Source organism: Bos indicus x Bos taurus, chromosome 20 (genome assembly GCF_003369695.1).
Source record: "Bos indicus x Bos taurus breed Angus x Brahman F1 hybrid chromosome 20, Bos_hybrid_MaternalHap_v2.0, whole genome shotgun sequence".
In the NCBI taxonomy this organism is placed as follows: domain Eukaryota; kingdom Metazoa; phylum Chordata; class Mammalia; order Artiodactyla; family Bovidae; genus Bos; species Bos indicus x Bos taurus.
This window is the reverse complement of record NC_040095.1, coordinates 21,109,891-21,132,367: the sequence shown is the minus strand read 5'-3', so window position 1 is coordinate 21,132,367 and position 22,477 is coordinate 21,109,891. Positions and strand designations below refer to the sequence as shown.

Below are 22,477 nucleotides of genomic sequence, written 5' to 3'. Positions count from 1 at the left end.
ACTCTTCAAATATCCATTAAAGGAAAATGATCATATTCTGTGACTAATCAGAGCTCCCAAATAGCCTGAAGTATGTTTCTTTATTTAATTTTTAGTGAAAGCATTATTTATATATGGATATTAATATCAGGACACCAGCTTCCCTGGTGGCTCAGACAGTAAAGCGTCTGCCTGCAATGCGGGAGACCTGGGTTTGATCCCTGGGTTGGGAAGATCCCTTGGAGAAGGAAATGGCAACCCACTCCAGTACTCTTGCCTGAAGAATTCCATGGACAGATGAGCCTGGTGGGCTACAGTCCACGGGATTGCAAAGAGTCGGACATGACTGAGCAACTTCACTCTTCACTCATTAATATCAGAAGGCTTCCCAGGTGGCTCAGTAGTAAAGGATCTGCCTGCCAACACAGGAGATAGATGAGACATAGGTTTGATCCCTGCATCAGAAAGATGCCCTGAAGGAGGAAATGGCAACCCACTTCAGTATTCTTGCCTGAAAACTCCCATGGACAGAAGTACCTGACGGGCTACAGTCCATGGGGTTGCAAAGAGTTGGACATGATTGAGCAACTGAGCATGCACACATTAATATCAGAAATTTAGTGAAGAAAAATAATAACCTTGGGATATTTTGGGACTCTTTTATACCAAGCCTTATATTTAAAAATCTGACTCTGCCACTAACTGCATGATTTTTATGTCACTTAACCTAGTGTTATCATTTCTAAGGAGCTTTCCAGTCCTAAATCTATGATTTTCCAGTGAGAATAGCATCCATAATTATGATCAGTATCAGTCAGCAATGAGGTTGGGGGAGAGAAGGAAAACATTTGTGATAAAATGTAAATAACTTTAAAAGCGTAGAGTATCCTATTTTCTAAGTGCCTGGGTTAATTATGAGATTTTTCTAGAGAAGTTAGTTAAAAATAATAAATCTACAATATCTCAATATTTTAGTGACTCTGTATAATAATGATCCATTGGGTTCAATTTTATGTCATACGCCAAACCATGCTTCTGTTGTAGATAAATAAATACTTCTTCTAGAAGATACAGATGATCTTGGCAATGTGGCCAGTGACCCAGAACATTTGGGTAGATGTGATTCTTGTGGTTATCTTAGCGGGGAATGTAGATTCTTGCCTAAAGTTTCCGTTTGAATATCAGTCCTGAAGACAGACACAGTGAAACAATGCATGCAAACACAGTTTTGGAATATAACTGCATGGGATTATAAATTACAGGATTAAATTCTTGCATAAAGTTGGGAATGGTGGTGTTAAGAAGAAATTCTCTATGGGGTCTATTCTATGAAAGTCTCTAGATTTTCTTCATTTTGCTCTTAAAACGTAGCTGCTGGTTCCATGGAGCATCTGGCTACTGGAACCATTATCTTCCTGACAACTGTGATCATCTCAGACTCACCTGTGGCTTCGGAACCCAGACCCATCTCTACCAGACTCCAGACTGGCGCCATTTTTGCCATTTTGAGATGCACATGGACTCCAACACTCCGCCTCAGTTGTGGGTTTTGGCTTCCCCATCAAACAAGTTGGATCAGTTAGACACTGGGTATAAATGCTACTCCTTTCCTCTCCCCTGTTAGACTCTTGGAAGATACAAGTGCTTCCAGTTTCCGTGACACGATTTTACTATCCAAATTCTTTTTTTTTTTCTTTTTACTATCCAAATTCCATGAAGTTCTCTGGACGGGAATAGTATCTAGGCTATTTTCACATGCCTCATCATTTAGCACAGTGCTTTACACAGAGAAGATAACCAAGAAACATTTGCTTGCTAAATGAACAGTATGTAATCTTTTCCTTCTTTCACATTTAGACTCTGGTGATATGACCAGATTAAAACCATTTCATGTAAAGTGCCCTCATATCGCTAATGATTCTGATGATCTCTCAACCTGGCGACATGTCATTCAACAGAAAACAATATGGAGAAAAGCAAGTTAGGCTGAGAAAACTAACCTGGGGTTTCCATGGTTTCCTGACTCTAACTAGTGCTGTGACGTACCTAATCTTTGAGGGAATTAATAAGACACTTAAATGACTTTTTCAAGAATTTAATTTGTCTTCATTCTCCACTTACTTCTCATTCCTTGATGAAGAATATTTACCCTTCCTCTCTACCTCCCTCTCCATGATTCCCTGCAATTCCTTTCACTTTTCCATCTGAAGGGAACCTCTGCCCACTCTGTGTGTTTGCCAGTGATGCTTCCCCTTTGAACAAGCCAGCCAGCTCCTTTGAAACGTACAGCCACTGCTCCTCCTGGTTATTATCAGCCATGTAAGGTTTTAATTCTCTTTGCTTCATTCCCTTGATACTGCTGTCACTGCTTTAGGGGAACTTCACGGAAGTGCATCCGCCAGCTCTCTGGGCCCTGTCAGAACCTGGTCTCTGTTACTCATTACTCTCTTCCACCCCAGCAATGTATTTGGAGCTCGTGTCCCAGACCTGGTGATCATCAACAGCTGTGCCTCTTCCAAAGTCTCGATTTCAATTAGCTACCCCCACCCCTTAGCACAGAATGAGATGGTTGGATGGCCTCACCGACTCAATGGACATGAATTTGAGCAAACTCTGGGAGATGGTGAAGAACAGGGAGGCCTGACGTGCTGCAGTCCATGGGGTTGCAAAGAGTTGCACAGGACTTAGTGACTGAAAAACAACAGCAAACCCTGAACCAGCATTTCTTGTCTTCCCGTCTAACTTACTCTAGCTTGCCAACTTGAGCCTTTCCTCAAGCCCACGGGGCTCCCCGTCCATGCGCTCAGTGTTGGCTCCTCCCACAGTCATCACTTTCCTTCTCATCCCATTAGATCTCATGTTCTTTCACATGCTCCTAGCTCCTGTTATGTTTGCCTATAGACTTTCAACCCTGTTCAAATCTAAGCCTTCAGCTGCTTCCCTCTTATAACTTTGTAGGTGAACACAGCTAGAGAAAAATCATCCAGACATAATGACCAGTTTGTGACCACAAATCCCAAGGGATCTTGACTTTGCCACGCAGTCCCAGTCCATTGTCCTAATCAGTTCTCTGTGTCCTTCACTCCCACCCCCAACCCCAACCCCAACCCCAATCTTTGGGAAAAGGATTATACCTCTTCTCAAAATTCCCAAACCCCTTCCTCTTATTCTTTTTTTAAGGCAAACACATTCACAATAGCAGTAGACAAAACACAATTCAAAGATTATTCATAATTCCAGGACTGTAACAGCTGCTGCTGCTAAGTCGCTTCAGTCATGTCCGACTCTGTGCAACCCCATAGACGGCAGCCTACCAGGCTCCCCCGTCCCTGGGATTCTCCAGGCAAGAACACTAGAGTGGATTGCTATTTCCTTCTCCAATGCATGAAAGTGAAAAGTGAAAGTGACAGCTGAACACTGTGCAAAGTGTGGGTCCCTTCCAGACCTGGGATCTGTGTGACTAAGTGGCTGCTGGCCCATGAGCCACCTGATTGGGAAGGAGGTGAGGGAAGCCATGCTCCACTACAGGGGCTGGCGGTGCAGGTCTCATCTGTTCGTTTGTGTTCCACAAGTTGGAACACAGTTCAATTTCCTTGAACCCAGTTAAACATGTTTATAGATAATATTATCCAGTTGTAACAAAATGAATCATCACAAACAGACAGCTGGCAACTTAAGATTATATTGATAATGCAGGCCTCTGAAGAGAGAAGGGCAGAAAAGGGCAGAGTTGATAACCAGAAACATTTATCACCTAATGAGACTTTATAACAGATCATCAACATTTAAAAAATAATAGAACTATATTAAATATAGATTTATATCAACAATTAAATGATCTTTTAAGTATGTTTTGAGCCTTTACAAATTAGATAATGATAATGCAGTATGTATGTTCAATTCAGTTCAGCCGCTCAGTCATGTGTGACTCTTTGCAACCCCATGGGTTGCAGCACGCCAGGCCTCCCTGTCCATCACCAACTCCCGGAGTTCACTTAAACTCATGTCCATTGAGTCAGTGATGCCATCCAGCTGTCTCATTCTCTGCCGTCCCCTTCTCCTTCCGCCCTCAATATTTCCCAGCATCAGGGTCTTTTCAAATGAGTCAGTTCTTCGCATCAGGTGGCCAAAGTATTGGAGTTTCAGCTTCAGCATCAGTCCTTCTAATGAATATTCAGGACTGAGTATGTATGTATCTATACTGGAATTGTATGCCTATTTTTTTTATTAATAGGGATATTTGATCTCTTATTCCATTAATATCTATAACTAAATAGAATTATAAATGGGACAGAGACAGGGTCACAGCATATCTTAGAGAGCTGGAATTCTTGCAAGCCAACTAATTTAGTTAATAACCTCCATAATAAAACATTGTACTTAATACATATTAAGGACTAAAAGAGAACTGTGGACACATGTGAATAAACTATTCATTTGCTGAGAAATTTCCCTTTGAAACATCTTTACCCAGCAACCAACTTGTTTACCCTTAAACACCTTAATTAATGGGAAAACTTACTACCTCTGAAGACAACCTCATTATTAAAATGTTATCACACTGCATCCTTCCGCTCCTCCCTAGTACATACACACACAGAAAAAAGGAGAAAAAGAATACTCTGAGTGGACATACAGTGTATAATATGCACACCCAAAATTTCCCTGAAGGGTATTGAAAGACTAGTTCAAATAAATCAATGTCCTTCCTCTACAGTCTTATTTAGTGGAAACATCACTCTTGCTGTGCTTAGCCACTCAGTCGTGTCCAAATCTCTGTGACCCCGTAGACTGTAGCCTGCCAGGCTCCTCTGTCCATAGGGATTCTCCAGGCAAGATTACTGGAGTGGGTTGCCATTCCCTTCTCCAGGGGATATTCCTGATCCAGGAATCGAACCAGGGTCTCCTGCATTGCAGGTGGATTCCTTACCAACTGAGCTCCCAGCGAAGACTTACAGTCTTACTTAGTGGAAGTATCATGCTTAAAGTCATAAAAACAGAAATAGGAAGTCGAAAACATAAGCAGAAGAAAAGGACAGAACTCCATTCTACCAAGATAGGTAGATAGATATGTAGATGGGTAGATAGGTAGTTCAGATAAGACTGAACAATATGAGTATGTGTGGTTTTATTAATTTTTAAATGTTCGTGTATGGAGCTCTATGTCTTTATGCACTCAGCCAGCCTAGTCACCCCAGCCGTGCTCCCTAATGATCCTGGGGTGTCTTATGTAGTGTAGATGCTCCTAATGTGTCATTTCCAAAGTTCCTGGTGTACGACTGTGAAAGGTCTACTGGAATCTGCCTAGCAGAGCAGTAGTTTAGCTACAGGGAAGCCCTGGAGCAGCCTAAAATCATGTTTCTAAGGGGTATTCAGCACACAAATAACCCACATGAGAGCCCTCCCAGGGCCCAGCACCCACAGTGAGGTGGAAAGAGAGTTCCTTATGTGAACATTGCTCTGGAGCTCAGAATGTCAAGCTTCACAAGAACAGGTCTTTTCAAAAACCAACCACAGTTCTTTTCAGTTATGAAAGCATTATTTGAAAACCCATCCTTTTCTTGCTGGAATTAATCCTAATTATAAAATAAACCAAAATAAAATAAAATAAACCCAGTTCTAGAGATGCCTTCCTCTCAGAATACCAGTATCCATGGTGAAGACCATCTGATTAGGCTTCTTGGTCACCCTGGGCTGGAGCATTGTTGCACCCCACAGGAGAGGGGACTGAGTGGGCTCCTCACTCTGAGCAAGGAAGACGACCTTCCTGTCTTCAGACTTGCTGCTCGCCCCATGCAGTCCTCCTAAATTCTCGGCAATACTAGAGCTACTGACAGAGCAGTGTCCTTAGGTACCATGCCGTCCTTCCAGGGCATGCTTGTCTGTTTAATTTTCACCCGCACTTAGGTGCCCCTGATTTATATTTCTAAAGCTATAGTTTCTTTTCTGGCTAAAAATAAGTCCTGTTGAATAACCAAGGCCTTTTTTCTTTTATGAAAATGCCATTAATTTTTAATATCAGGAAAGTGTCACCTTAATAATCATATTTACTTTTCTCTCTTGTTTCTCCCTGTGACAGCAGGCAGAGGATTAAATTCAGTTATCAAAGGGATGCAAATCAAAGCAGTGATTATCCAAAAATTTTTTTCATGTTTCTCTATCTTTTCTGGAAGGGGGAATTATTTTCCTACGTTGTACACATTTCCTCCACATTCTTTTTAAAAGAATTTCATGTCCTTGTTGCATCTTCTTTTTTTGGCAAGGGGAGGGACTAATCCAGGAAAACAAGCCAATGGGTGACACAGAGGCTTAGACTTTCTAACTGGAGGTGGTGCAGAGCTTCTGCTGGGGCCCCACCTAAAGGAAGTGATGATCTTTCTTGTAATAAATAAGCTTTGTTCTTCTTCATCTCCCTCCCCCACCACTGCGTGAGAACTGAAATAGTTGGAATTCACTGAAAGGCAATCAGGAAGTTTTCGCAAGGCACATGGTAACCCTGCCCTCACTCTGAGAGATGTATTTTTCGAATCTGGAGGTGGCTGAATATAAGAAGAGCAGAATTTGATTCCAGGTGGCACTTAATTTCATCATAAGCTTCTACCTGGCTACTGTGCAAACTGACTTACATGATGTAAACAAGTAGCCAATATGAGAACAAAAATTCCAAGCAAAATGTATATGCATGCCTGCAGAAATGGTTAAGTTGTCTGAATGGTATTTGAGATCTCACACAGTGAAATGTGTGAGACTCTACCCTTACCCCAAATTGCTATAGTTTGTTGGCCAATTTGCCTAGGATGTAACACAGAACCTTGAGCACTGTTAGCCTGCACTGCCGTGGCGGGCAGGAGTTGGGGGCATTCTCAGCAGACTGAGAATTACAGAATGTTAAAACCATCTTATAGTCCCTTTCCTAAGGGCACTCAGTTGAAGCAACTGGCCTCTGGAAGAGAGCATAGACTTTTAAGCAGTTCCTGAATTCCTGCCTTAACTTTCCCACTTATTAGCACTGTGACTTTTGGCCACTTAACTTTAGTCTCAGTTTCTTCTTTATAAAATGGGAGTCATAAACCTTACCTTAGAGAATTTCAGCAGTTTCATTTTTCTTTTGATGTGTATATCATGTCTCCTCTAAATTCTTATTTAGTGAAACATATTTAAAGCCATGAGAACAGAGGCAAGAATGCAAAAAAGCACAAGAAGTGGGAAAGGATAGAGTTGCATTCTACCAAAATAAATCCCTATGCTAGGTTATTATTAAAACCTGTGCTAGGTTTTAATTAATATTATTAATTTTTATATATTATTAAAATGTATTAATAATATTTAATAATATTATTAAAATATATTGATATTTTATATTAATATCAATATTTTGTTAATGTTTATTACTAAATATTAATGTTTCATATTATTAAAAGATATATTGTTAATATTTAATAATATTATTAAAACCTATGCTAGGTTTTTATTAATATTATAAATCCCTATGCTAGGCTATGCTTATTAAACATCATGAATGGCTATCAGCTGATAGCCATTCATGATATTTAATAAGAGTTGGTTCTGCACAGATCATCTGGCAAGTGAATCTATTTGTAAGTAGCAAGACCTCACCTTATGGTCCTGGGATGATCATTTTCCACTGCAGATACAAATGATAAAGACAGTTCAGGGAGTCATTGGCATCCATCTCAGGACCATAAGGTGAGATCTTGCCCAAATGAAATAATACAGAAGAACTGCAGCTAAAAAGAGGGGGAGGGACCTGAGTATTTATTATATATTTTAATCCAGATGATTAAATATCACTTACAAGTAGCTCTTCTGGGGACTTTTTGCGCCTACAAGTCAGTGGATACCTTTCTCATTTATGCTGGTTTTAGACAGGTTTTCTGATACCTGCAACTGAAGACATCCTAATAAACTGTGGAGTAAGTCGATGCGATAATCCTGAATTCTGTGCCACATCCCCTGCTCTGACTTCTTCCTTGGTTACCATCTTGACTGCAAGAGGCAACCAGCTGCCAAAACCTAGCTGGTTAGGATCCCTTGCCGAGCTTGCTGCTCCATGAAGAGCAGAGTGCCTGGTGGAGACCATCATTTACGTATCTGCTGCTGCAGAAATAGCAGAGATACCAACATGCTCACATCCCTGGGACCAGAGAGATTGCTGGGCCCATTTGCAGAGAAGGGACAGCCAGGAGAGAATATTGAGTGAGTTGCTAATGAAGAGCTAGAGGAGAACCAGAACACAGAAGACTTGGAAATCATGTGAATTTCAAAAGAGAACAATAAGACCAGTTACTCAGCAGGGACGGAAAATCTGTTGGAGACTTCATGGAGAATGATCAAACTTTGAAGCAATGAGTGGGTCTCTCTGTGCCTTAAGAAAATCACATTTGACTGCCATGTCTATTCCCTCTGGGGCCTCCATCCTGCCACCTCTCACAGGAGCCAAAGGAATATATGGGAAGTTGGTAGAGAGTTACTCGTGCCCCTTTAGTGTCCCTTCCTGCATGTGAGATGGGGAGGAAGATCCAGCCTAAGGCATGTGGAAAGCAGCTGTGGGCTACAGGGAACCCCCTGAGTATACTTGTGGAAACCTGAGCCCCTCGTTTTTCCTTCCTGCACTTGGAAGTTCCACAAAGTATTTATCTCCCTATCTCTTCTTAACCACCATCAAATGAAAGCACACAGTTGACTCATTTCTACTCATTGTCTATATCAGTATATCGTGACATTCACTTATGAGAATATTCAACAATTTGCTGCAGTGAGATACTTCACTTTCTAAAAAAATTCTTTGTCAACCTCAGGGCATGAGAAAGATAGCAATGTGTAAGCTTTTTGAAGTATGTAATAACCAGGAAAGCATAGGAACAGAATGTAAAGTTAGTAGTGGGGGGAGGGGAAGAATGTCATAAAAAACTAAATCAATTTAGTAAAAGATAGGAAGGGAATAATAAGGTTAATAAAATCAACCTAAATATTCATTGGAAGGACTCTTACTAAAGCTGAAGCTCTAATACTTTGGCCACCTGATGTGAAGAGCCAACTCATTGGAAAAGACCCTTATGCTGGGAAAGATTGAAGGCGAAAGGAGAAGGGGGTGGCAGAGGATGAGGTGGTTAGATAGCTTCACTGACTCAAATGACATGAATCTGAGCAAATTCTAAGAGACAGTAGAGGACAGAAGAGCCTAGCCTGCTGCAGTCTATGGGGTCACAAAGAGTTGGACACAGCTTAGTGACTGAACAACAAAAACCAAGGAAAGGAGAAAAAGGCAAAGATATTCAGTGACACAAAATAAGATGAAAATAATTAAATCTATTTGTTCATTTCATAAGCGTGAGTGAACTAAACTCATCAATTAAAAGATAATGATTATAAAAATTGAAAGTGTAAGTGAAAGTCGCTCAATTGTGTCCGACTCTTTGTGACCCCATAGACTATACAATCCATGGAATTCTCTAGGCCAGAATACTGGAGTGGGTAGCCGTTCCCTTCTCCTGGGGATCTTCCCAACCCAGAGATTGAACCCAGGTCTCTTGCATTGCAGGCGGATTCTTTACCAGCTGAGCCACCAGGGAAGCCCTAAATTCAATTATATGCCACTTATAAACTTCCCTGGTGGCTCAGATGGTAAAGCATCTGCCTACAATGCAGGAGACCCGGGTTCAATTCCTGGGTGGGGAAGATCCCCTGGAGAAGGAAATGGCAACCTACTCCAGTACTCTCGCCTGGAAAATCCCATGAACGGAGACTGGTGGGCTACAGTCCATGGGGTCACAAAGAGTCGGACACGACTGAGCGACTTCCCTTTCCCTTTCTTTCTATAAAAGACACACATAAAATATAATGACCAAGAAGGACCAAAAGTAGAGAAATAAATTAAAAAATAATACCAGACAATTACTGAGAAATACCGATAATGCCAACATAAACCTTAAGGGGAAAATATTGTCAAGGATAGAGAGGTTTGTTCCATAATCATAAATGAAACAAGTTACCAAGAAAGAGTAATATTGTTGAATGTATGTACATTGAATAACCTCTCCTCAAGATATATAAAACAAAATTTGATATTATTACAAAGAAAAATGGACAAATCTCTGTAACAATAGAATGCTTTAGACATATCTCTTTGAAATGATAGATTTAACAAAGAATTGTTAAGATTGCCAAAACTTTAAGAAATTCAGTTAACAAACATCATCTTATGGACATAATGCACCTACTGATTAGAGAATATACAATACTTTTAACATACAATCAGCAGTTATATCCCGAGTGGAGCCTTCCCTATCTTTCTAGTTTCCCAGTTGTTGACATTCCTCTAAGTTGGTTTACTCTAAAGTAAAATGGTAGCATGGATGATCATAATAGTTTCAGAACTTTAATGTATTAATTGCTGAGACATGGGACTCCTTAAGGGGCTGGCACAGAGGAACTAGTGGTCAGTAAACTAGTCGTTTGAGGTTCTTTTGTACAAGAAGAACCTCTTTTTACTTAGACTGTGTGTTTCTTTGGCTTCGTGGAGATTATTAAGGGCTATGTCAACTCCCCTCCCCAAAAGATCCAGTCCACGATATTTCTACTGTTCACTAAGACTCTTGAGACTAACCTGCTTATCTTTTTCTTGCTGAATTCTGAAGATCCCCAATCTGTAGCTGACATCTACAATATAGTATCTTCTATTGCAAGGTTTCATGAATAGAACCAACTTGTTTCTGCTTACTGGTTCCCAAATCTAGTTACACGTTAGAATCATCTGGAAAACTTCTAAAACAGATTTCCAGGCCCCGCAAATAATGTCCTGAAGCAGAATATCTTGGGGATTGGCTATAGAAATCTGATTCTTGAAAGCTTCCAAGATGTTCTGATGCAGGTTGTCAGCTGGACTGCATTTGAGAACTAATTTAGCCAAAAGACCCAGCCTTGAGAGTAAAGAAACTTTAGTTTTCATTCTAATTCCATAACTACTTGATGCCACACACTTTCTTTACCTCCTAGTGTGTTTTTCAACCTGTGGTGCATTTTGTAAATTTGGAAATTGTTCTGTAATTATACTTCAGCTCACTTACCAACCCCACTGAGTTTTTTGAAGGCTGAATTGTTAGAACAGCCAACTGAAAACCACAAAAATATCAGATATTTTATAAGAAACAAGTTTTGTTCTCCTAATCAATTTATTTTTCATTTATGGAATGATGAAAAGAAGTAACAAGTTATCCATGGCTGCTTTTAGGTGAAGGTTTAACCCCAACAGCAAGGAGATCCAACCAGTCTGTCCTAAGGGAGATCAGTCCTAGGTGTTCATTGGAGGGACTGATGTTGAAGCTGAAACTCCAATACTTTGGCCACATGATGCAGAGAGCTGACTCATTTGAAAAGACCCTGATTTGGGGAAAGATTGAGGATAAGAGGAAAAGAGGACAACAGAGGATGAGATGGTTGGTTGGATGGCATCACCAACACAATGGACATGGGTTTGGTTGGACTCCAGGAACTGGTGATGGACAGGGAGGCGTGGTGTTCTGTGATTCATGGGATCGCCAAGAGTCGAACACGACTGAGCGACTGAACTGAACTGACTGCCCATGCTAGAGCAGAAATGGTATGACTTGTAAGTAAGGTGCTTGCCAAGGAACAGTATAAAACCTACATAATGACTATATATTTGTATAATCTGATATCTGAGGTATATAACTATATATATGTAAAGATATATAGAGAGAGTCTGACTTATATATGTGTGTACACACTATATGAAATGTATGTTCTGTATGAAATATACATAATTGGAAGAAACTTGGAAGGGACTGGTTATAATGTGTCTATTCTTCAGTGCAAAAATTCGTGGATTTAATCATCTGCATAAAGATTTAGCAACACGATAAAATTAGATGTGTCTTTTATATAAGATGTCACTTGGAATGATTGGTTTTCCTAATCTTAACCTTTCAGGTTATACAATGGTATAATTCCTGCAAGAGAAGATAGCATGATTTCTTACTTTTCAGTATTACCTTACATTCACTTTCCTCCAAGTTATACTCAAGGAAGGATGAAGAAATGCAAGAATACAATAAGATGAAAAAGAGCAAGGCTGCCTGATACTAAGGAAAGGAGCAAATCAGGAGCCACCAAGGAAGAAGGGGGCCATTAGCTATGACCTTAGGCAGGAGAGAGACTAGAATTAAAAAGATAGCAAATATTAGAGGACAAGTTGTCCCAAACAACAAAGGATTACAGGGCTCTGCCTGAGGCTTTATTCTCATGCTAGTGGATGGTAACACACTTTAGAGTGACACCTTTCAAGTAGCAGATAAAGGTAGAAAGCTCCTCACCCATTCTAGGATGCAGCATGAACACAGATGCCAGGCCCAGACGGAGTTCTGTACATGAGCTTCCAGCTTTGCCATTTATAAAACTGAGCCATCAGATGCAAATAAGGTCTGAATGTTGTTTTCCTTCCAAGTCAAACTCCAGACTTGAGAAATTAATCTGTCGTTTTTGCTTGGAAGCTGAAATCTGTAGATTGCAAAAGTGGAGATGTAGCCTCTCTCTTCATTTCTTTCTTTATATCCTTATGTAACATAGCAAGCATTCCCGGAAATAGATGATGAAATTTTCACATCAAAGGTACAGAGTAAAACTCTTGCAGATTTAAAGAAGTTTCTTCCTTGGCAGAAGAATAACGTTGTCAGTTGTCTGTTCTCCAAACAATGATATTTCTGCTGGAATCTGGTGATAAGAAGGGATACAATGAATGAAGACAAGTATTCAAAGGTAGCACAATGCTCAAGGGAAACAAAGTCATACTCCACTATTTCTTTCAGTAGTACACTATAGTTATTCCAAAATATTAAGGAAAAATGAATATTCAGTCATTGATTTGTTTGACAAACATCATTACATGACAACTGTGTGTCTGGCACAGTGTTAAAACCTGAGTCTGCAAAAATATGATCAAGTCTCTCCTTTCAAAGAATTCCATTCTAGAGATAGCTTGACATAATAATAACACTGATTATTATTAATATCATTTAGTCTTCTGAAATATAATAAATGTTGTAATCTAGGTGTTCATGATTTTAGGGAAAGGTGAAAGCACTTGCTAATACTCAGTACATGGGGGTAGGATGAAGAGGGACAAATGGAAAGAGATTATAACAGGAGAAATGGCACTGAGTGGAGAAGAGGGGCCCAAGCTTCTCATGTCAATGAATATAGCTGTTATTCTCATTTGGGGAACTTTTTACTATCTTCTCTATGGACCTTAAGACAGTAGAGCTAAAAATGATGAGCTAAATTTTATCTTCACGGTTGTTATAATCTCTAGTAGTATATATATATATATAATCACAAATCTTAAAGCCTTTCATTAGAAAATCACCCTTAAATAAGTGACCATGTTTGAATCTTACACTGTTGGATGTACTCTAAAGATCAAAGCCTTAATGGTATGGAGCAAAGATATTTTAATAAAATTGATTAATGTTTAAGTCAACTAATCTGGTACTTAAACAACCAATCCCAAGTTAGCAAAGAGGATCCTTTGTCAGGACCAGCCTGGTTTATGGTTTCTGAATTTGACCATTTGCTGTCTGGATGATCTCCCTGGCTCTGACCTACAGCTAGAGGTGTTTACAGAGTTCCAGCTTGGAGCTCAGAGTCCTATCTTTGGCCTTGAAGCCTGGTTCTGCAATCTGGGCTTCTGAACTGTTGCTCTGACTTTGATACCACTTGGTCTCAATTCTTATAACAACATTATTTTCTTGCTCTTATATTTGGGTATTAGTTTAGAAACTGTATCCACTGTACAAACACCCTCAATGCCCAAAGTCTGCTCATGAAAATTTACTCTTGTCTGGGGTCTTGCTCTCTGAAGAGAGAGAGCTATAGCCTATCATCCTGATTACCACTGGATCCTGGAGTAATTGTCAACCATCCCCAACTGCATTTTGAAAAATTCCTCTGCTCTTGTTTACAGATCCTTGATATATAGAGATGATGGTTCTGGACCATGACCTGTCAACTGTGGTGTTTGAGATATTGTGGGTCTAGACACCTTGCTTCACCTACCAGATTGCTGTTCTTTGTAGCAATAGAACCAAGAATTTTGGTAAACTTCTACCCTTCATTGGTTTGTGTCTCTGTTTTGAACAATATGAGCTAAGCCTAGCAAAGGAGAGCAAACGTATTATTAACACCATTCATACCAATATTCTGAAACAGATATAATTTTCCTCCTTGCATTGGCCATTCCTCAGTTTCTGCCCTTTCAACCTGCTGTCCTGCTGGACTGATTCTCTCAGCTTTCCACCTGGGTAATAATCAGATTTCAGCTGTTATTACTTTTTTTTTTTGGTAAAATAATTGCTTTACAACCCTGTGTTCTTTTCTGCCATACATCGACAGGAATCAGCCACAGGTATACTTATGTCCACCCCCCAATCCCACCCCTCCAGGTTGTCACAGAGCACTGGGTTGAGCTCCCTGTGTCATAGCAAATTCCCACCTGCGATCTGTTTTACATATAGTAATATATATGCTTCCATTGCTATTCTCTCAATTCATCCCACCCTCTCCTTCCCCCACTGTGTCCACAAGTTTGTCCTCTATGTCTGCATCTCCATTGCTGGTGGGATATCTATGGGTTATACTGCATCTCCCACAACTGGGAATTGCCCCTTTTCCCAGTCCTGTCCAGATACAACCGGACAGCCTGGCTCTGCGGGCTTTCTGGCTCAATGGCAGTGCAGGTTATGGGATGACTAGTTCTAGGATGTCCTGTCTTATCACAACTAACTGTGTGTACATTGAAACTGTTTTATCACCAATCCTCAGTTCTGTTTCTGGCAAACAGTAAAGACTTAATAAAGATTTGCAAATAAATGAATAAATCAACAAAGTCCATTATAAGTAAAAATGACATATCTGCTGAGTCTTAAGATACAACTTCCCTCCTTACCCTCACCTTGTAAATTTTCCTTTTATTTCATGTCCTGACTTGATTTTATAGAATTTATTTAAGTATTAATGTGGACGTGGGTTTGATCCCCAGGTCAGGAAGATCCCTTGCAGTAGGAAATGGCAACCTACTCCAGTATTCTTGCCTGGAAAATTCCAAGGACAGAGGAGCCTGGCAGGCTACAGTCCATGGGGTCCCAAAGAGTTGGACATGACTGAACAACTAAGAACACGTGATCCTTCACTCATTAGTTAAACAATTTGAAGAGATTAAATAATTATTCGTTTTTGGCATGCTTAGACAAATTATCACCATGATTTGCTAAATTCTTTTTTATTTGAATGCTTGTTAACATATAAACTCATGCAACCTGTTGGAATGTTGTCCATGGATGAAAAATGACACTCATCTGCTCCTGTGAACAAGCATTATGTTCTAAGACATTTGGGTGTTCTAAAGCACAAGGACACAGTGTTTTCTTAAGGTACAATGTTTTATAAAATTGAGTATAGCACTCAGCACAATTGAATTTCCTGACTCCTGCTGCTAAGTCGCTTCAGTTGTGCCCAACTCTGTGCGACCCCATAGACGGCAGCCCACTGCCATCCAACTCCCGTCCCTGGGATTCTCCAGGCCAAGAATACTGGAGTGGGTTGCCATTTCCTTCTCCAGTGCATGAAAGTGAAAAGTGAAAGTGAAGTCACTCAGTTGTGCCCAACTCTTAGCGACCCATGGACTACAACCTACCAGGCTCCTCCGTCCATGGGATTTTCCAGGCAAGAATACTCCTGACTCCTATGTTGCTCTAAAAACTTCTTTTTAAGACTTTACTTTTTCAGAGCAGCTTTAGGTTCACAGCAAAATTGAGAGGACACTGCAGGTGTTTCTCAGTGCACATCTTGCTCCCACACATGCATAACCTCCCCATTATCAACATCCCTCACCAGAGTGGTATATCTGTTGCAATTGATGAAAATGATATATACTGACAGAGTGGTGCATTTGTTGCAGTTGATACACTGACATATCATGATTAACCGGAAGTCCATAGTTTACTTTAGGGCTCACTCTCGGTGTTGTGGGCTTCCTTGATGGCTCAGCAGGAAAAGAATCTGCCTGCAATGCAGGAGACACAGGACACGTGGGTTTGATCCCTGGATTGGGAGGATCCCCTGGAGGAGGAAAATGGCAATTCAGTCCAGTATTCTTGTCTGAAAAATCCCATGGACAGAGGTGCCTGATGGGCTACAGTCCATGGGGTCGCAAAGAGTTGGACATGACTGGGCAAGGATGCATGCTCAGTGCATTTATGCATTTCTATAGACATCTGAGTACTAGCTCAAATTTTCAACTCCATTGGTTAAATACCAAAGAGCACAATTGCTGGGTCACGTGTTATGTTTAGTTTTTTAAGAAATTGCTCAATTTCCAAAGTGATTAGACTATTTTTTCCAAGGTGGTTGTACCATTTTTTTTATTCCCATGAGCAGTAAATGAGAGTCCCTGTTGCTCCACATCCTCACCAGCATTTGGTGTTGTCAGTGTTTCAGATTTTGGCCATTTTCACAGGTGTGTATTTCATTGCATCTGGTTTCAATTTGCATTTATCTAACAACCAGTCCATTCTGAAGGAGATCAGCCCTGGGATTTCTTTGGAAGGAATGATGCTAAAGCTGAAACTCCAGTACTTTGGCCACCTCATGGGAAGAGTTGACTCATTGGAAAAGACTCTGATGCTGGGAGGGATTGGGGGCAGGAGGAGAAGGGGACGACAGAGGATGAGATGGCTGGATGGCATCACCGACTCGATGGATGTGAGTTTGAGTAAACTCCGGGAGATGGTGATGGACAGGGAGGCCTGGCGTGCTGCGATTCATGGGGTCGCAAAGAGTCAGACACGACTGAGCAACTGAGCTGAACTGAACTGAACTGAACTACATATGAGGACTTCCCAGGTGGCGCTAGTGGTGAAGAACCCTCCTGCCAACGCAGGAGACATAAGAGACGCCAGTTTGACCCCTGGATCAGGAAGATCCCCTGAAGGAGAATATGGCAACCCACCACAGTATTCTTGCCTGGAGAATCTCCGTGGACAGAAGAACCTGGCTGAAGTCCATAAGGTCACAAAGAGCTGGACGTGACTGAAGCGACTTAGCATGCATGCAATGACGTATGTTGTGGAGCATCTTTCCAAATGCTGATTTGCCACCTGTCTGTCTTCTTTGGCAAGGTTGTCTATTAAAAATCTTTGGTCCATTTTTCAAATTGGGCTGTTTTCTTAGTGTTGAGTTTGAAGAGTTCTGTGTATAGTTCGATTAACAGTCCTTTAAAACTTGTGTCTTTTCTCTCAGTGTGTGTCTTATTCTCTTGACACTGGCAGAGCAGTTTTAATAGTAATGAGGTCCAGTTTATCAGTTATTTATACCTTGTATTATGCCTTTTTGCCTTTTCATACTATTCATGGGTTCATACTGTTCATGGGATTATGCCTTTGGTATTCTATGTAAAAAGTCATTGTCATACAAAAGTCATTTAGGTTTTCTCCTGTGTTATCTCATAAAAGTCTTATAGTTTTGTGTTTACATTTAGTTCTATGATCCATTTTGAAATAATTTTCTGTAAAAAAAAATAAGGTCTATGTCTAGATTTATTCTTCTGTGACTGTCTAGTTATTCTGATATCATTTGCTAAAACACTGTAAACTTTTAGAAATATGATATTACTCATAGCTGCTACATAATCTTTTATGCAGTATAAACACTTGTTATTGATTATTTTCCTAACTCATTCTTTTGATAACCACTTCTAAGATGACCTATAATAATGAATAATTTCCAAACTTTCAGCAATATGATTGTGTTTGTACTGTGTTGGGATAGTTGTAGTAGAAGCTTCTATCTTCAAACCAACTAAAACTTCTTACTAAATTGAAAATGTCAGAGAGGGTGGAAAGTTTTAAAATGATGAATACATTTTTATTCATTTTCTTTCTAATTAAAACATATAAGACAGAAAACCACTACAGCATAAGTTATACTTCATTACAAAGGAGGTGTTGGAGCATTATCAACATACATAATTAAGAGTTAGTTACATGACTTTCAGTTTTTGCTTCTGACCATTACAGAATAATGGTATACATCTTGCCCTCCAACTATAAACAATTATATAACTGAGCTCATTATATGAGCTAATTGTTTTCAGGCATTGGACAAATATATGGAACATGTCTGTGAACCCTGAGAAAGGGAAAACAAGCAAAGTGATTCCCATGTTTATTCCAGTTGTCTGCTTAGGCAGCTTTCCAACCATAGGACTGGGAGGTGAGGAACAAGCAGTCACAGAGGTCAGGCGCTGGAGAGAGGAGAGTCTGAAGTGGCAGGAGGTTGGGGGACAGGGTGCCTGAGATGGGGAGGCTGTGCAGAGGGGAGCTGGAAATGGAAAACTGTGTAGAATCAGCATCCTGGAGTCTGCTTGGGTGGTCCTCATAGGTCTATGATGATTAATTTTTTGTGTCAACTTGGCTAGGCTACTCTACCAAGTTGTTTGGTCAAACAGTAGACTAAATGTTACCATGAAGACCTTTTGTAGTTGTGACTAACATCTACAATCAATGAATTAAGATTGTACTCCATAGTTTTTGCATTTCATATGGGCAGAATAAAAATAGAACAACAGACGTTGATGGATGTCAAAGTGACTAATTTTTTTGCTGTCAGATGACTGAGGTGAGATTACAGCTTGTCATCTTCACTGTCATCGTAGCAGTGAATCTATGGATGGAAAGTACTCAGAGACATTCTGGTTCAGGACTATTGTTAGGTGTGTGAGGTGTTGAACACTTGACATCAGAGAAAAGTGAGATCCATGGAAGATCTGAGTTATGGATGACAGGCATAAAGCTTTTAGTGATGCCTAATGGGACTCAGCTTTCCTTTCAGTTTCTTGTGCTCTGTACTGTATATAGATTTTCAAGCCACGGCTGAGGATGGGCAGGGATGAATCAGAGAATCTTTATGATCACTTGCCATGCTGCTCAGTGTCATCTGAGATCCACCAGATGGCAGAGAGCACAGGAAAAGGCGACAGTGAAGCTGTCAGTCTATTTCCCATTTTAATTAGCTTCTTATATGACTGCAGTCTCATTTCTGACTGCCACATCGTGTTAGAAAGATTTTAAAAGAAAAACTCACTCTTGGATCTCCAGACATGAGTAGGTGAAGGAATATAGAGCTACAAACCATCCCAACTCATCAAGTTTAACTCCTTGCTAATACTTAAAATACTGCATTTCATTTTGAAGTTGGAAAGGCAACAACAACAAAAACAAAATTTCTCATCACAACTGTTTATATAGGAAGAAGGAAAAGAAGGCAAATGTCTGGGTTATTGAATGATTAGGAGAATAAACAACCTGAATAAAATGCCAGTGAAGTTATTAGATGTGTCTCCTTAAAATACAGTGACCATTCCACTTGGGTCACCCTCTACTCTCTTTGTATACCCCAAACTGTCATTGAGCTGTGGCTCCAGGCATCGCTGAAAGGTGGTCTCATATCAACCCAGAGTGTGTGAGTTATGGTTTTCCTGAAATAGGTTGGAAATAAATAGTACTCTGCAAGTGCCTGTTATATATTATTATTTAATAAAATCTGTCAGGACAAATTCATTCACCTGGAAACTATTTCATAGGCCAAGTCAGAGAATTATGATTGCTTTTGTCAACACGAGTTTCGTTATTTGTGTGAGTGTGTGTGTGTGTGTGTGTGTGTTCTATCCATGCTGCTTGGCTGCTGCACATATGTGAAAACTTTCTCAAGAGCACAATGTTATTTCAGCAGTAGTCTCTCTTTGCAAGCAATGCCCGTCACAAAGAATTCTTCTTTCTACTCCTGAGGCTAAGCTACTCCTATTTGGAAAAACACTAGCCATCTGTTCTTCCAGCCACAGAAAAGGACCATCCCCTGCTCTTATAACAGGGAAGAAAAAAATCTGACTCCACATTGGATCTGTTGCTTTTGCTTTAACCATTGCTTTCCTTTGCTTTGTTAGTATAATCACTAAAAAGATGCTATCTATAGCTATGTTGTTGTTTAGTCTTGAGTCATGCCTGATTCTTTTGCAACCCCATGGACTATAGCCCACCAGGCTCCTCTGTCCATGGGATTTCCCAGGCAAGAATACTGGAGTGGGTTGCCATTTTTTTTTTTTTTTTTTTTCTCCCAGGAATCTTCTCAACATAGGGATGGAACCCATGTCTCCTTCACTGAAGCTGGATTCTTTACCACTAGGCCATCTGGGAAGCCTCCACATACATAATGGCCTGCCTCAGGGAACCCTGCCCCACTTCCTCAATGTAGGCAGAGCCTACATTCCAAATGCAGATTTATAATTCTGGGGAAAGAATCATAAGTAGCATTTATTAAAGATGAAGATTCTTGGGTCGCATTTCAGACTTATGAGCAGAAATTTCTGGGAGTGAGAGCAGAATAGACGTGTGAACAAACATCTCCTGGTAATGTTTAGGTGTATAAACTTTGAGAAGCATGATTTTGGAGAATCACATTCCCTTCTAGGATGGCATTTAGGACTGAACTTTAGATTCGAAACTAAGCTAGAATCATAAAGTAGGTGAGAGAGTTGGTTTTTTCACTCTTATTCCTAATTTAACACAGATGATACCACTCAAATGGCAGAAATTAAAGAACTAAGGAACCTCTTGATGAGGTTGACAGAAGACAGTGAAAATTTGGCTTAAAACTCAACATTCAAAAAGCTAAGATCATGGCATCCAGTCCCATCACTTCATGGCAAATAGATGGGGAAAAAGTGGAAACAGTTGCAGATTTTATTTTCTTGGTCTCCAAAATCACTGCAGGCCATGACTACAGTCATGAAATTAAAAGATGCTTGCTCCTTGGAAGAAAAGCTATGATAAACTTAGACAGCATATTAAAAAACAAAGACATCACTTTGCCAACAAAGGTCCATGTAGTCAAATCTATGGTTTTTTGAATAGTCATGTATGGATGTGAGAGTTAGACCATAAAGAAGGTTGAGTACGGAAGAATTGATGCTTTCAAACTGTGGTGCTGAAGAAAACTCTTGAGAGTCCCTTGGACTGCAAGGAGATCAAACCAGTCCATCATAAAGGAAATCAATCCTGAATATTCATTGGAAGGACTGATGCTAAAGCTGAAGCTCCAATACTTTGACCACCTGATGCAAAGAGCTGACTCATTGGAAAAGACCTTGATGCTGGGAAAGATTGAGGGGCAGGAGGAGAAGGGGACAATAGAGGATGAGATGGTTGGATGGCACCACTGATTCAGTGGACATAAGTTTGAGCAAACTCCAGGAGATAGTGAAGGACAGAGAAGCCTAGCATGCTACAGTCCATGGGATCACAAATAGTCAGACATGACTTAACAACTGAACAACAACATTCTCAACTTCTGCCTTCCAAAGGTATACAGTCAATCTCTACAAAGTTTTAACATGTTCTTAATTTCCGCAAAGAGAGATCCCTCTGGTATATAAGCTGACCCAAGCAGTTATTAGAGGAATCTGGATAATGTATTAGTACAGAGCTATCATGCGTTAGCATAGAGCAGTAATGCATAGCAAACTTGGATTATCAGTTTTTAAGGAAAATAAATTAAAATATGCCTGACATTGAATTTACAAAAATTTTCTTTTGATGTCCTGTTTCTTAGAAGAAAGCCAAGCAAGGTGCCTGACACTTAGGAGATATTGTTGAGTGAATGAATATACACATTAAAGAATCCTTTATTCTCTCAAGATTAACATTATGATTTTGATTTAGCTTTGTTCTCTAAATATTTAGAATTATTAGTGAATTAAAAGGTATTATTTGACAGAATGGAGAATAAACTAGGTTTTATTGTAGTAGATTTCTATACAATAGGAACTATTTTCAGCTCTTTCACTTATTTTCTGTGACAACAATTTATGTAAACAACCCTAACCCCACTCCAGTACTCTTGCCTGGAGAATCCCATGGATGGAGGAGCCTGATGGGCTGCAGTCCATGGGGTCGCTAAGAGTCGGACACAACTGAGCGACTTCACTTTCACTTTTCACTTTCATGCATTGGGGAAGGAAATGGCAACCCACTCCAGTGTTCTTGCCTGGAGAATCCCAGGGACAGGGGAGCCTGGTGGGCTACCATCTATGGGGTCTCACAGAGTCGGACACGACTGAAGCGACTTAGCAGCAGCAGCAGCACTCTCATATGCTTCATATAGCCACGTCTAAAAACTTAGAGTTGATGGTAATGAAATGTCTATGGTAATAAAATGAATTCAGCTTACTGGTGATAGATACACATATGTCTGCTCATTTGCTGAGTCATGTCTGACTCTTTGCGACTCCATGGACTATAACCCACCAGGCTCAGACTCTATCCATGGGCTGTCCAAGCCAAGAATACTGGAGTAGGTTGCCAGTGCCTTCTCCACATACACATATACATGCAAATCTATATATACATATATT

At 40.2% G+C, this 22,477-nt stretch overlaps 1 long non-coding RNA gene and 1 other non-coding gene across 2 annotated transcripts in view; both read left to right on the top strand.

The window, feature by feature from the left end:
* LOC113879088 overlaps nt 1-22,477 on the top strand; it is a 209,220-nt gene that overhangs the window by 91,719 nt on the left and 95,024 nt on the right. The gene's annotated exons all lie outside the window — the stretch shown is intronic.
* On the top strand, nt 9,607-9,678 carry TRNAC-ACA. Its single transcript has one exon. It is a non-coding gene; the product is annotated as a tRNA-Cys (tRNA).